We start from the raw sequence: 14349 nt of genomic DNA on the forward strand, positions 1-14349 counted from the left end.
TTTTAGAACATTTATTGGAAGTCTATATATACATAAAAGGGAATGGTCGAATCTTTGTCGCCAATAAACTTTTGAATTACTCGACCGATTTACGTGCTGTTTTTTTTTTCAAAATGTTCTCTTTCGCAATGGGAAGGGTTAAAGATAATGAAGTCCCCGAATACTCAAGTAGAAAAAAAAGTTATGAACAAAATAAAGCGGTTTTGGTTTGTAGCTCAGAAAGTATATATATATTTTTCATATGTATTGATCACCAATCGATTCGTCTGTTTACGATGAATAAGACAAAATTATTTCTGATTTCATTAACTTCAATTGTATCTATAAAAAATTATAAAAACCTAATGTCATATTCGTTTTTAGTGTCTTCTCAAACTTCTAAATACAATTTTTCAAAGAAATTAAAAATATTTACGACGTGGGGCAAAAATTGTGGGCTTAAAAATCTATTTCCTGGGATGTGAGTTCTGATTATCCATGCATAAGAAAGTAGCAAGATCCGTACACAAAACAATCATAAGCTCACATTCAAGATGTAGGAGACTCTTGATTGTCGACTTGGATAAGAAGCGAGTTGTGTAAAGAAATCATTGTAATTGATAGTTCTCTAGTGAGTACCATTTGCTGGTTCAAAGGCTGATTTAGTATCTGTCCTTAGCTACCATATGTCAGCTGTCTTCTTTGGATGAGGGTGTTTAGGGCAATGGTCTAAAGTCAGCTAGCTTTTAGTCTTACCCTCATGTTTATCAACATACCATCTTCTTATTGAAATCATTGAGTTTAGTAATGATGGGGCGAATTTCATTTGTATATATAATAATTTTTGGGAAAATTAAAAACAAACTACTATTATCCTTTATTAAACAATTAGGCGATGTTTTGGAAACCATTTTATGTCTATTTTCAAATATAATAAATATTAATCAATTATAATATAATCAAAAAATTTTTAAGTGTTATATCAGGAGCAACTAGCTTTAAAAATGGACACAATGGGTCCAAAACGTTATCTAATTCATTAATAAAGGATACTTGGAGTTTTTAGTTTTTCAAAAATTATTATTATTATTATTATTATTAACTTTTTTCTTGACTGTTAAATTTTAGTGGACCTTTGAGATAAGTTAATTAAGGCAACGTTTCGCAATTTTATAGTTTGCATAGTCATGCCCTAGAATGAAAAAAAAAATTAACAGTTTTTTTAGAACAAAGAATTTCTTCAACTAATTATTAAAAAACTACAATGTACAGAGCATCAATAAGGATTAAAAGCTATTGCTAAAACATTACTTACATTTGTATATTACAGTGTGTTCTACATAGTTCTGATAAAAAAAAACTCCAGTCCTGTGCCAGAACTGAATAGGGGTGAAATGGAAAAAGGTGAATGTGGGTATGCTTTTCCAACACGCAACCGTTCTTTTCAAAAGGTAGAACGGTAGACGGTCAGTCCGTTATGTTTGTATTCAGTCATTTTATATTTTATATGTTAATTATGTGTTTCTGAGGAGAGAGATGAATTTAAATTTTCAAATTGCCTGTTGAACAGATTCGATACTCAGGACTCCATCTTGACAAGAGACTTACTTGGAATCAACATACAAGACTGAAACGACAAGAAACTGCTCGTAGATTTCGATTGCTCCAACACCTACTTGATAAACGCTCTAAAATTCCCATTCCCAAACAAAAAATTATTATAAACTACGATAATCAGACCAATTTGGACATATGGAATTGAGCTCTGGGGCTCTACCAAACCATCAAATTCCTCCCGCATCCAATCCTTACAATCCAAAATTCTACGTAAAATCCTTGATGCTCCTTATTACATTACGTTACAAATATTTTTTAATTAAAAAATTAAATTTTTATTAATTAGTAATTCATAATACCCAATTTCCCCATAAGACCTCTACTTACAGGTCTAGCGGTCCCAGTATTTCTGTTCTCAAACTGAAGCCAATGTGATACTTCAACAGGATAATTGGGCGTGATTATTCAATTATGTTTGAAGATATTTAAATAATGTATGATGTAACAATGAAAGTGGCATTGATTGTTTTCTTTATATGAATTAACAAACAGACGATCACATATTCAACATTCATTTCGCTGAAGTTTATTAACGTTAATTGAGGTCAATGTCGTATAACAATGGAAAGGAAACACATTATCGCATGACATGCATCACACTATAAAGCTCGGTGATGTGGTGATAAATTAATTTATAGCCAGCAATACATTTTTTAGAACTCTTTGACCGGAGCAATAAAATCCTCGGTCAGAAGCCATAAAGCAATTAACTTGACTGAGATGTGGCTTTGCGTAATGGACCGTAACTACTTTTGTTTTACCACCGCAGTACTTAAAAGAGTAGACACAAATGAGTTTTTGCTCTGCAGTGAAAGGTAATGTCTCAGTTAGTCACCGCTGGAGGCCTTTTAGGCTGCTTTCTCCAGCCGTTGGAATGGACTGCCCTTAATAGGGCGCCTTTGTTTTTTTTTCTTTTTTTTTATTATAATATTTATGAAGCTTTGATAAATCTCTGAAAGTAAACAGTATGGAATTTTTAAATTTTATTTACTTTTTAAATTCACTACTATTAAATAAAGAAGAAAATATACTCGAAATATTATGTAATAATTAAACCACACTTGGACAAGGGTTTAGTGTCATCTCCCTTAACTAAATGGTCACTCTTTTACATTTTGAATAAACAAGGTGCATTCCAAAACAATATTCTGAGAATCGCATTGGACTCCCTCTGGTTTGTACGAAACAGACTATTGCATCGTGAACTGCTAGTGGAATCGGTAGATGATTACATAAAAAAAAAGATTTACGAAATTCCACTCCAATCTAGCAACAGTTAAAGGAGCAGTGGCGTACAACTTAAGCAATCCAACCACATCGCGAAGACTGAATCCCAAGCTGATTCAAGATATCCTATTATAAACTCTGGTTTAATGCGTGTTCTGATAATTTAGATGCAAGACTGCATCTCCCTTACATATCGACACATTTTGAACATAATAAAATCCTCATAATACCTTTTTTTTCACTTTTTTCTGCATTTCAGAAGCCCATTTTCTTGTCATATCTTTTATTTTTGTTTTTCTAAATTCTCATATTTTTTAATTTTTTGTTTTTATTTATTTTATTTATTTTTTTTTTTTTTATATTCACTATCCTTCCTGTTTCATTTATATTCATGTATCTATATTTTAATTTATATTCGTGTGTTATCTTCTTAAGTGTACTTATATTAATTATTTTATTATTAATTTTCTATTATATTTTACACTTTTCTGTGTCCCCTCACATTTGGTATATTTTGTTTCTTAATTACTTACACACATTGTATCCCATTATTTTATACTTTACTTTTCTTTTGTTTTTCTATCTTTTTTTTTTTTAATATTTCTTCTCTCCCTATTATGTATATTACCATTTATTGTTCACCCAATTTAAATACTTTTTTACTATGTTTACAAATTATTTTCGTTATTGTGGCATAACTGCCGTCCCCACTCCTCCCAATACCAACCGTCACTTTGTTTTTGACTGCGGTCAAAACAGGTATGCATTCTGTCTCATTTGATTTGTATTTTTTTATTTTTTATTTTCTTTATTCATCTCTTTATTTGTACATTCCAAAGAATATCAAAATATTTCTTCCCTTATCTATCTGTTACTATTACCCTTTTCATTTACTATTTACAACCTTTAATTTTTCTTATTATATCTTACTTTTTTACATTTTATACCCATAAAATATAAGAAAAATTAAAGGTTACAACCTTTAATTTTTCTTATTATATCTTACTTTTTTACATTTTATACCCCTGTTATTTTACACTTATGTTTTTTTCTCTTTTTGTAACTATAGTTTTTGTATCTTTTTTAGCCCTGAGGAAGCCCTGCAACGTGGGGCGAAACGTTGGCTCAATAAAATAGTATAATTATCTACTATTTGAGTTTTTTTTTACCACACCCGGACCATATTCCATTCATCTATTATAAACTCTTTATTGATTTTTTTTTTTTATTATAATCATAATTTTACTTAAATTTTTCTTTTTCTTTAATTTTTTTTCCAGCTTTCAGTCGATTTTTTAAAATTTATTCTATCAATATTTATTTTGTCATTTTTCTCTGGATTATTATTTTAGGATTATAGTTCATGGTTATAGCATTGCTAATAGTTAACAGTGCCTCTTGCACGTGACTATAACCCCCATTATCAATTGTTGAAAAAATAACTTACTGTTACTACAACCATGTAAAGTCAACCAGGGCCGATTTAGTGATAAAGAAATACAAATACATAAATAAGGTGATTTCGACCCAACATATTAGAATTAAATATGTGAAAATTAAAAAATATATAAAAAATTGTATTCGGATAATTAAATCGTGTACATACTAATAAATAAATGTCTTCATTAAGTGGAAATCAATATTTTATTTTTTCTTATTAAGTCCTAATAAATGATGTATTATTATTGCAATGACTAACAATAATTAAAAATTGCTAATACACACCTACATAATTAGTTCATACCATCTTTATTAGCATTTTTCATCCCAAAGATTGTCAGTGGCCAAGAAAATTTTATACGAAATATTGTAACTCCGATCAGAAATAAATACCATAGCATTATGTTACTAATTATTATGCACATTATATTGATAATTTTATGATTTGTTTTCTCCTTTTCTCTATATTGAAATGGTTATCAGTGCGATATGATAAAAAGTTCATATCTGATTTTTTTTTGTTTTTTAACTCAATCTTCTTTCCTTAAAAAAAAATATTTTTTTTCCTTAACTAAACTTTTCTTGAACGTTTTTCTTTTTAAAAACCATATCGTAATGTTTAAAATTAGTATAAAAATCCTAAAATCCTTTTAGTGGAAATTAAAGACTTTATTATCCAAGATAATATATATTTTAAATTAATATTCCGGTGCTGCCAATATTGTTATTGTAAATATTATTTTGGGCAAACAAGCACTGGGATGTCTTGAAGTCCTGCTTTGCCTTCCACATGTAAATATTGTGTATAGCTCCTAACATGTGTCACATGTTTTTATTTTATTTTTACTTAAACTTAATTTTATTGTATCAACTTATTATTTTTTAAAAAAAGATGTATTCGTAGGTTATTTATTAATATTTTTTACTATTATTTTTATCATTCAATTTTGTTTTTATTTCCTTTAGTTTAGTCTGTACATACATATGAATGGATATTTGGAGCTTTAATATTTATTGCCCTTGATTGTGGGAGCTTGTATTATTATTCATAAATATTTTATGAAAAATAGCTTAAGACTTATTTTGTTTTTTCTTGTTTGAATAATTATTTTATCTTAATGTTTAATAATAACAAATATTAGTTTTTTTTCATTTTGGGGTTTTTCATTGATTTTATACGTTTTTTTTCCAAATTCATTTCCAAAATGGGCTAAATCCAATTAATTTACCTGTTTTAGTAAAGTAGCTTAAAAATATTTCGAATATGTATTTCTGACGTAGTTTTATTACTATTAATCCAACAACAGAATTTATTTCTATAAATAATCATTCACATTTTGCATATATCTTGAAAAAATTTGAAGTTTATCTCCTTAGATAGGATAATTTTGACAAGATTTAAAGTTTGATTAATTATTATCAATCGGGAAGACAATATTGTTGCTGTTGGGAATATTTTTCCTATTACATGATATGAAGTTCCCGGGTACGATGGTCCAAACCTCTACTACATATAGGCCTAGCGCTACCAGTATTTCTGTTCCCGTGATTCAAAGCGCCTAAAAATATCCCAGCTCGTTGTGGATCCTCAGTCGGTGCCCAGTCCCCGGTGGGGCAGTGTATCAACTGTGTGTCAGGATCCTCTTCGCAACATCGGCGAGCCCATAGAATTGGAAGGTAGCCGTCGGCGGAGGTGCCCTTGTCTCTGTCAGGTCTTGTTTAAATTAACTTATATATAGCCAATTATTCTTGACCATTGTTGGGTATCGACAGATCGTATATATAAAAACAAAAAAAGAAAATACATGACAGCATATTTTTTTAAATACGAAAATTAATTATAGGAGAGAAAAAATTTTTTTTGTAACCAAATGTTTTGATGATCAAAACTAGGTTCAGTGACTTTCCTCTCCGATGTTTAACTATAATAAACCAAGGATTAGAAAAAAAATATCTACTCGTTTTGAGTCAATCGCAGCACTAACTCGAACCGGTGGTAACATTCATGAGAATTCTGGAAAACTTCCCTTCATTTTTTTTTTAACGACTTTAATTTTAAGTACTGTTATTACTTAACTTCCAAGTTTTAAATTTGAATTATTTATTATTCCTAATTCAGAATTGTTGAAAATTTGCAAATAATCTGGTTACAGTTACATTTATGGATAATATAAATTTTTATTTATTTATTTTTTTTATTAAAAAGGTCAGTTCACTTTCAAAAACTGTAAAAACATTCAAATTTCAAGCAGTGTCCGCCAATATTTTTTTTGTACACAAAACAATATGTTTGTGAATGAATTGAATGAACAAAGCATATTAATTAAACATTTTATTTTTAACCACTTAATATTTTTTTTTTAATTTAAGGTTTTACAGTATGTTGATGTATATTAGTTGAAATAATAGTTTATCCATAGACTAAATAGACATGTTATACTCTACTGACTCTGAACATATATATTTTTGATAGCTAAAGTAAAATGAGTATATATTTGATTTTAATTTAAAAATAAATAAAATTAACAGTTGCTAGAATGCTTTCGAGAAAATAATTTGACTGCAAAAGCACAATTGTTTTTTTGGTGTTAATAGGTATTTAAAAAAAATATATGCTTAAATTACTACTAAATTTTTTTGTACTTCTTAATTTTAATTTCAAGGAAAAAACCCTTTTACACTCTCAATCTCTTTTATTTCCTTCTTCTGGACAACGTTTTGGGCAACCAATCCATTATCTATAAGTCCATATCCATCTCAATAACTAGATGTCTTAAATGTCTTTTCTCAGTTCATCTACTTGTCATTCTTTTGATTAATGGACTGCTGCAATATTTGGATTGTTAAAGGTATCTTGTCTTGAAGATAAAATAAATAAGTATAAACAAATTTACACCCTGAGCCGCTGATTGGATAATAAAGATTACTACTAGAAGTTCTAATAGGAATTAAAAAAAAATTTACTTAAACAATAAGAAGGTATTCTTTTAGGTATAAAAGACAGCAGTCCTAATAACATTATCAGGTGATTTTTTTTTTAGCTTTGGAAATAATATTTAAAAATATTTCAAAGACGTCTTAAACAAAGTGCTGTACTGTAAAATAGAAAAAAGTCAATATGTATATTACAATTTAGGTATAGAGTTGTTGGATTTTCATAGTCCAAGTTCATGTTCTTTTTAATTCTTACCGCTACTGTTATGAAATCTTAGTATGACGCCTTCCTACCGATAGTGTTGTTATTTGCTCTGTTTTGTTTTCAAACACAAATTGAAAGGTCTAATCTGGCTTCGTTAGTAGGACTGGATTAAGATCTGTCCATCTCAACCTTTCACGTCAAGGAAGAGGAGAAGATCAAACAAAAGCTATCCATGATACAGTCGCCAGATCCGGAGACCAAGCCTGGACAATTGCCAACCAAACTCATCTAGCAGGGAGATAATGCCTTATTCAATAAGATGGTCGAACCGACATTCATGTCAGTCTTCCAGTTTCTTGTAAGATCACTGTTGATGCGATGTAAAGGACACTTTCACAAACAATTGGGCACCACCTGTAAGCATTTCCGGTCACAGACTTGTTTGTTCTCCAGTTGTGCCGCGTCCCTGAGGTATATAAATACAAATGTACTATTCTCGACACGTTTTCCTACTTCCTATGATACTTCATGTATCTTTATTCAAGGTCCTAATACAAATAAGATGTAAAATAATAAATATAATGAAATTCAGTTAACATTACCAAGGAAATTACTGTTTCAGAGCCGGTTACACCAATCTCCGGTAAAACTTATATTTTTCCAAGAGTTTATTGACTGCGATAGCTTATTGATCTGTTTCTGATCCACAGTTTCGTTAACCAGCTTAGTTTAACCAAAGTTACCTGAAACTGAGATAACTGCCAAAACCCGCAATTCCTATCCCTAGTATTAGAAACTGTGGGTCCAATTATGAGAGAGAGAAATACTTTATTTATCTATGCTGCCTAAATACATTAGGTTGCTATCTCACACAGCATACTTATCAATCCGTAATCGGACATATATAAATTACACATACATGGTATAATCAGAAAAAAAAGAGATACAATAATAAGATATAATAAACAATTTTTTTCCCCCCTACAGTTTCCTTTTACAATCCATTTCGGTCTGTACAACAAATACAAATGTTTCATTCATTCCTATTTTTCTTTCTCATTTCTGCTCCTCCAATTTCACCCTTTCACAATTTTTCAATTCACCCGATCAACAAATTCGCTCTCCGGAATTCACCCTCCTAGATCCTCTTCAGTGACCCGCTAAACAAATTCAATATTAGACGGTAATGTGAGATCAGACCATCACTCATAGTCACAGCAGTAGATCAGTTTACCAAGCACAAACAAATAGATACATTTTACGAGAATAAGACTAACACGTAGATTAAAAGGAAAATATAATAAAAAACCGATTACAGGAAACACTTGAATGGAAAATAAGTTTTATTTTATTTTTAAGTGGATAATAACACAAAAGAAAAAAAAATAGTATTAATAAAATAAAATAATTTAAAGAATAAATACGTTAAAATTGATTCAACAGCCACTTTTGGCAGTCGAGATAACTAAAAAAAAATTCTTTATCCGACCACAGTAAAATATTATTTGGTCGAGGACGGAATACTCCTTATTTCCTCATTATTACCTGAGGAACTAATTCTTTGAAGTCTATTTCGCTATTTAAATCAATAAACAACTAAAATATCTCTACCAAATCCATTTTATTGAATTTGGAAAGAAAAGGAATAATAATTTGTTAGATAACAGATTCAACTGAAATTATGGAAGATTCCTTGTATGGTTACCTACATAAACGTGGTGTCATTTGTGATGGTCATGGTCATGGTTAAACGTGTGGATTTGCTCTAAATCTCAGTTTAACCACCTATCATTGAATAATAAAGTTTACCGCCAACCCGATAATTATTTACTTAACCCGAGATTTAAAAAATCGTAGTTTAATTTAAACTGTGATGGTGCAACCGGCATTCAGTTGTGTAGTGGTTACTTTTAGATCATAAAGAAGCAACCGGTTCAATTATATGAATTCCCGTTCCAAAGGAACTCGTTACATTTCTTAAAATAGAACTACAACCTCAACATTAAGCCATAGGTCTCCTTGGAACAACTTCTATTTTAATAAGTTAGTTGTGGTTTACTGAAGATTATGCAAATCATGGAAATCACGTTTGTATAATTTCATCATGAAAACGACACCATTTGCTTTTGTCTTTTATCGCTTACATTCATTTCAAAATAGAAAAGCTCGCTTCCTAATCACTTCCTCAGTAAAGTACAAACACTCTTCTTTTTTTCATCAAATACCTGACACATCTCACCTTAGTTATTTATTTAGAATCGATAGCGGCAAAGGTTAGGTAAAGTTCAGAGAGGGATCGATATATGGTGAGATCAGTAACCTTAAAGTTGGATACCTTTATACTAATTCCTATTTACATAAATCTTAAATATAAGCAATGCATTCAATCATCACAAATAAAATTATTTAATTCAAAGAAAAATAGCCTTGTAATTATTTTATTTCAGAATATACAAAAAACAAAAACATGATACCAGTGAGATTAATTTACCTTTGTGAAAAAAAGAGATAGCTCCAATTTTTCAAGTTTCCCAAACAATATATAACTCTAAGTAATACGAAAAAATCATTGCGAATCAATTGCCTAAATAATTTATAGAGATTAGAATATTAAAAAAAAATAAAAATATAAGTTACTGACGATGTACACCCGTTTGATTTCTACTGTTTTTTTTTTTTTCTCTCGATAAAATAGATATAACTTCTACTTCTTCCAAAACAATTAATTGCAAACAAAATTAAAATATTTTTCTTATTTAAAACATTAAGTAATGGGTACTCAGTGACATCACGCTCCCTTTAATTTTTATAATTAATGTTTATATTATTACCAATATTTTATACATGATACAATAAAATACGTTAAGTTAATTAAGTAATAATTACTGTTTTTTAACCGTACGGCAAAAATATTATTATTCTTTATTGTTTTTTTATTTACTTCAGAACTAACAGCATTGATAGTAAAAAGTAATACAAGCCTTATTATCTACAGCCATTCGGTGCTGAAATTGAGTTTATCTTTATAATAACCATAAAATACTATATGATTGAGAATATTTAGAATATCGTTTCCACCACATCTAAGTAATGAATGTGAAATTTGTTAGTTTAATAATAACAAAGTAGAATGTTTGCAAAATAATGTCTAATTAACACACAATAGCTAAGAGAAAACATAAAAAAAAAATGCATTTTTTAGTAATTATCTCGTATATGGACATATCTATGAGTTGGGTAATTTCGGATATCCGCGTCTTTAAGCGGAATATCCTTCGGTCCAGTTAAGGTTTAGAGAAGAAGGAACAGACATGTATGAGGATATAGATGTAATGACACATAACAGGCTAGGAAGACTGCGTTGGGATGGACATATTGCTAGGATACCAGATGATTGTACTCCAAGGAAGTTGCTCGACGAAAGGCTCTCCCGTACAAGAGGAAGAGGCAGACCACGATTTAGATAGGAGAATGCCCGAGACATGTTGAACACCTGTAAATGGCGAGCGACCACACAAAATAGGATCATCTAGGGGAAACTTATGAAGCAGAACAAGAGTCACAAAGGTCTGTGGCCCCAGGAGTTAGTTTGGTAATTACCAATATTTCAAGTTTAATGATTCATCGTCCGAGAATAACATCTACGGGGCGAGGGGTTGTGGGAATACAGGTGTATCCAGAAAGGATTTTTCTGCAAGTTTAGGCGAAAGTAGTTGGCGGTTTCTGACCTAATTAATAGATTACAATGCATTCCCCCAAATCGGACGAGGCGTTTTCAAATATAAGTGTTGCCCGTAAAATGCGTTTACTCATGCGCAAGCAAGTTAACAGCAACTTGCGGACGGAATCTGATATAACTTATATGGGACCAACCTATATAATCCTTCCAAATATTATAAAAATCCAATTAATCCGATCGATTATGCCCGAACACAAATTTGACTAAAGAGAGACTAACATAAACTGAAGCAATTATGCTATTTAATGTCTAAAATGCGATATTGTGATTAAAAATTTTTAATTCTGTATTTGCATATTTTTTTTTTTATTTCCTAAATGAAGTTCTTTATTTATGCCTGCTAAAAGTTATATTTAAATTTGTTACTCGAACGAAATTATCTATGCTGTCAATACATGGAGCGAAAATTGACAACGTACATATTAACTTAAACTTCCGACTGTGACGGAAAACATTTCATGGAATCATATCAAATTCATTGATAGCATACAATGCTGTGCTAACCCATTATTTGGGGTTTCAACAGGACAAGCAGATGAACATTAGACAAACAGGACTGATACAAGAAATTGGTAAGCCAAGTCACCAAAAGTCGGATTTCCATTTTCCTTAAGTTTCAAAACTTCCCACTCCACACATACTACTTCAAATGCACGCCGGATTCAATATAAGAGAACCCTTGTGGCTAATAATAAAAATATATAATACTCTAGAGCCAATATATCATTCATATTTGATTTTCATGAAAATGTTTTTAGATATTAAGCTTGTACAAACAAGAGTTATCCTCAAACTTACGGGCACAGTTAACGAACAATGTTAATGTTCAAATAATACAATGTACCACATTGAAGGGCATAATATAATAGTTATAAGAATTATATAAGTTACTATATGAACAGTATATCTATTCATACTTTATTTATAGAAAAAAATATATATAGCGAAATGGACTATAAATATATACAAAATAAAAAAAAAACATAAGACTGGAATACTTACAATAAAATAAAACGTAAATATAAGGGCTTATGTACAATATAAAATGCAATATATTCTATTTATACTCAAATTAAATCATAAATTTCATTTAAAAACTGTTAGGCGACTTTGTTTAATGCAGTTTTTTGTAATACATTGATTTTTCGATCATAAGCAAAGGTTTACAAAAACCTGCAATGTTAGATTTTTTTTTGTAAGGCTTAGAGCAAAAAAATGTATTTCTTAAAGGATACAAGAAATAAATAAAAAATGTCAGGTTTCGCTCATGGTAATTCCCACAGCAATATATTCCGGGCGCGATATTTACCGCGTTCATGTCACAATACTGTGGCATTAGGCCAGGACATGAGAAAAATTGGTCTTCCAAACGAACGGCCATGGCAGACAAAACAACGTCCCAATTTCGACAGATTCGACATGACCTCTTGAGAAGGGTTTATTGTCGTTTACACGATAGTGGGTTGCGATCTTAGTTTCGATACCATATTTGGTATCAAGTTGTACAAAGTCGGCTTTACAGGCTCCTGCTTTATAAAAATTCAAGCGGTCGCCTTTTTGGGACCCCATGAGTGTGTTTTATGTTTGAGCCAAGGCCTCCTGGTGCAACAAAGAAAAGGGAACCACAACTCGAAGTGCTGTCAACTTTAAGAAAGTGCCCATGCAAATGAGGCCACGCCTCAGTATAACTTTCATGCTTTGAAATTACAAGATTATACAAATATATATATATATATATATATACATTCAAGTCTAATTTGACTGAACTTCAGTATAATTTACTATTCTTATCTAGTAAGTATTCAAAGAATTATATTTCTTATTTAGCAGAGATACTTGAGACCGACTTATACAGACGCAGTAAAATAAAAACAGGAACACAATGACAGGTGCTTGAGACGGAAACAGTTCACTAAAGCGCAGGGCCATTGAGAACGAGTCAACAATTGAACAATGAAGTTGAAGGACAAGATGAGGTGAACGATAATTTCCTACCTTTATATAATTTGACCTTTTGTGAGGGCGATATGGCCTTCGATACAGTTCCTTGCAGAAATATTGTCAAGGGCTCACAGAAATAAATATTTTTTTTTTGCAATTGAGACAAAATGTACAAGACTGAGTATTCGCACAGTAAGGTTTTTCAAACCGATAGTTCATAAATCAACTTTTACCAATTAACAACGGATATATTAAGTTGTGTGACGTGTTTCCCCATCTGCGTGATCATCCGCGACTTATTTTTCAATTAACTTTCAGTTATTTCGTCATATAACTTTTCTGTTATCTTATTTAATTAAAAAAGAAGCTGATAAACATTATCGTTATGAATAATTGTGAAGAAAAAGGTGAAATAATAATTCCTTAATTATTATTAATTTAATAATTTTGAGATGTATTTGTCCTTATAGTGAATCTGTATAATTTAAAATGTAAATGCAGTACTATGTTTTTAACAATTGTTTTTTATAATATTGAGATGACTACCCTGTGTTGACTTCAAAATTTCTAAATTATACCATTATTTGATAATGGTCTTAACAAATAATATGTAGTTTTTCTGAGAGATCGAACTACAGATTTAAAATATAAACAAGTAAAGATGTTACACTTTACATGGTTTATATGATAGTTGGAGAACCTACAGACAACCATTAGATTTTTATTTATTTATAAAAAAATATTTAGAAAAACTATAAACATTATTTTAATTATTTTTTATCCTACCCTGCCTGTTAGGCATTATGGGGATGAGGGGAGGATGATCGCAGCAGAGGGCAGTAACGTGTACCTGCAATACAACACACTGCAACAATCAAAACCAACTCTATACCTAAAACGAACAGGAAGAAAACTACGAGGATTAGCGAACCAGGATATTCGATCCCGACAACACATGTTTACTTTACATGTTTTCGTTTGCATCTCGAAAACCGAGGGTTTTAGTGAAAATTTTCTTCTTAACAAAACTGAAGTATGTTAAACTTCGTATAAAAGTTGTTATAAGACTTTTTTATGTGAACTAAATTCTTCGAAATGAGTTATACAGAGATGTTTAGCAAACGACGAAATAGGTGTTCAATTTTACTAGGAATGATTTTAAGACAATTAGCGTAATCGGTAACATTCCAAAAACTTTTAGGTAATTTCATCTTCAATTCAATTTTCCATTAAAAATAAGTTGTAAATAAAAAATAAAAAAAACTTC

At 30.3% G+C, this 14349-nt stretch overlaps 1 protein-coding gene and 1 long non-coding RNA gene across 8 annotated transcripts in view; one reads left to right on the top strand and one right to left on the bottom strand.

Moving 5' to 3' along the window:
- Positions 1-14349, top strand: part of LOC112210774 (uncharacterized) — a 208844-nt gene that overhangs the window by 137060 nt on the left and 57435 nt on the right. The window contains exon 1 of one of the 7 annotated variants that reach the window (XM_024361006.2): positions 5853-5975. The exons of 5 other annotated variants lie outside the window; for them this stretch is intronic. The gene's annotated coding sequence lies outside the window, so the exon portion shown is untranslated. Of the gene's footprint in view, positions 1-5852; positions 5976-14349 lie in introns of those variants that run through there. One more of the 7 variants, XM_024361009.2, reaches the window with a different exon arrangement.
- Positions 3671-4008, bottom strand: LOC136796600 (uncharacterized). Its single transcript, XR_010844339.1, has 2 exons — positions 3804-4008; positions 3671-3727 (listed from the first exon to the last, which is right to left on the bottom strand). It is a non-coding gene; the product is annotated as an uncharacterized lncRNA (long non-coding RNA).

The sequence above is a fragment of the Halyomorpha halys genome, unplaced genomic scaffold (assembly GCF_000696795.3).
Source record: "Halyomorpha halys isolate HHAL.00 unplaced genomic scaffold, Hhal_1.1 Scaffold761.1, whole genome shotgun sequence".
In the NCBI taxonomy this organism is placed as follows: Eukaryota; Metazoa; Arthropoda; class Insecta; order Hemiptera; family Pentatomidae; genus Halyomorpha; species Halyomorpha halys.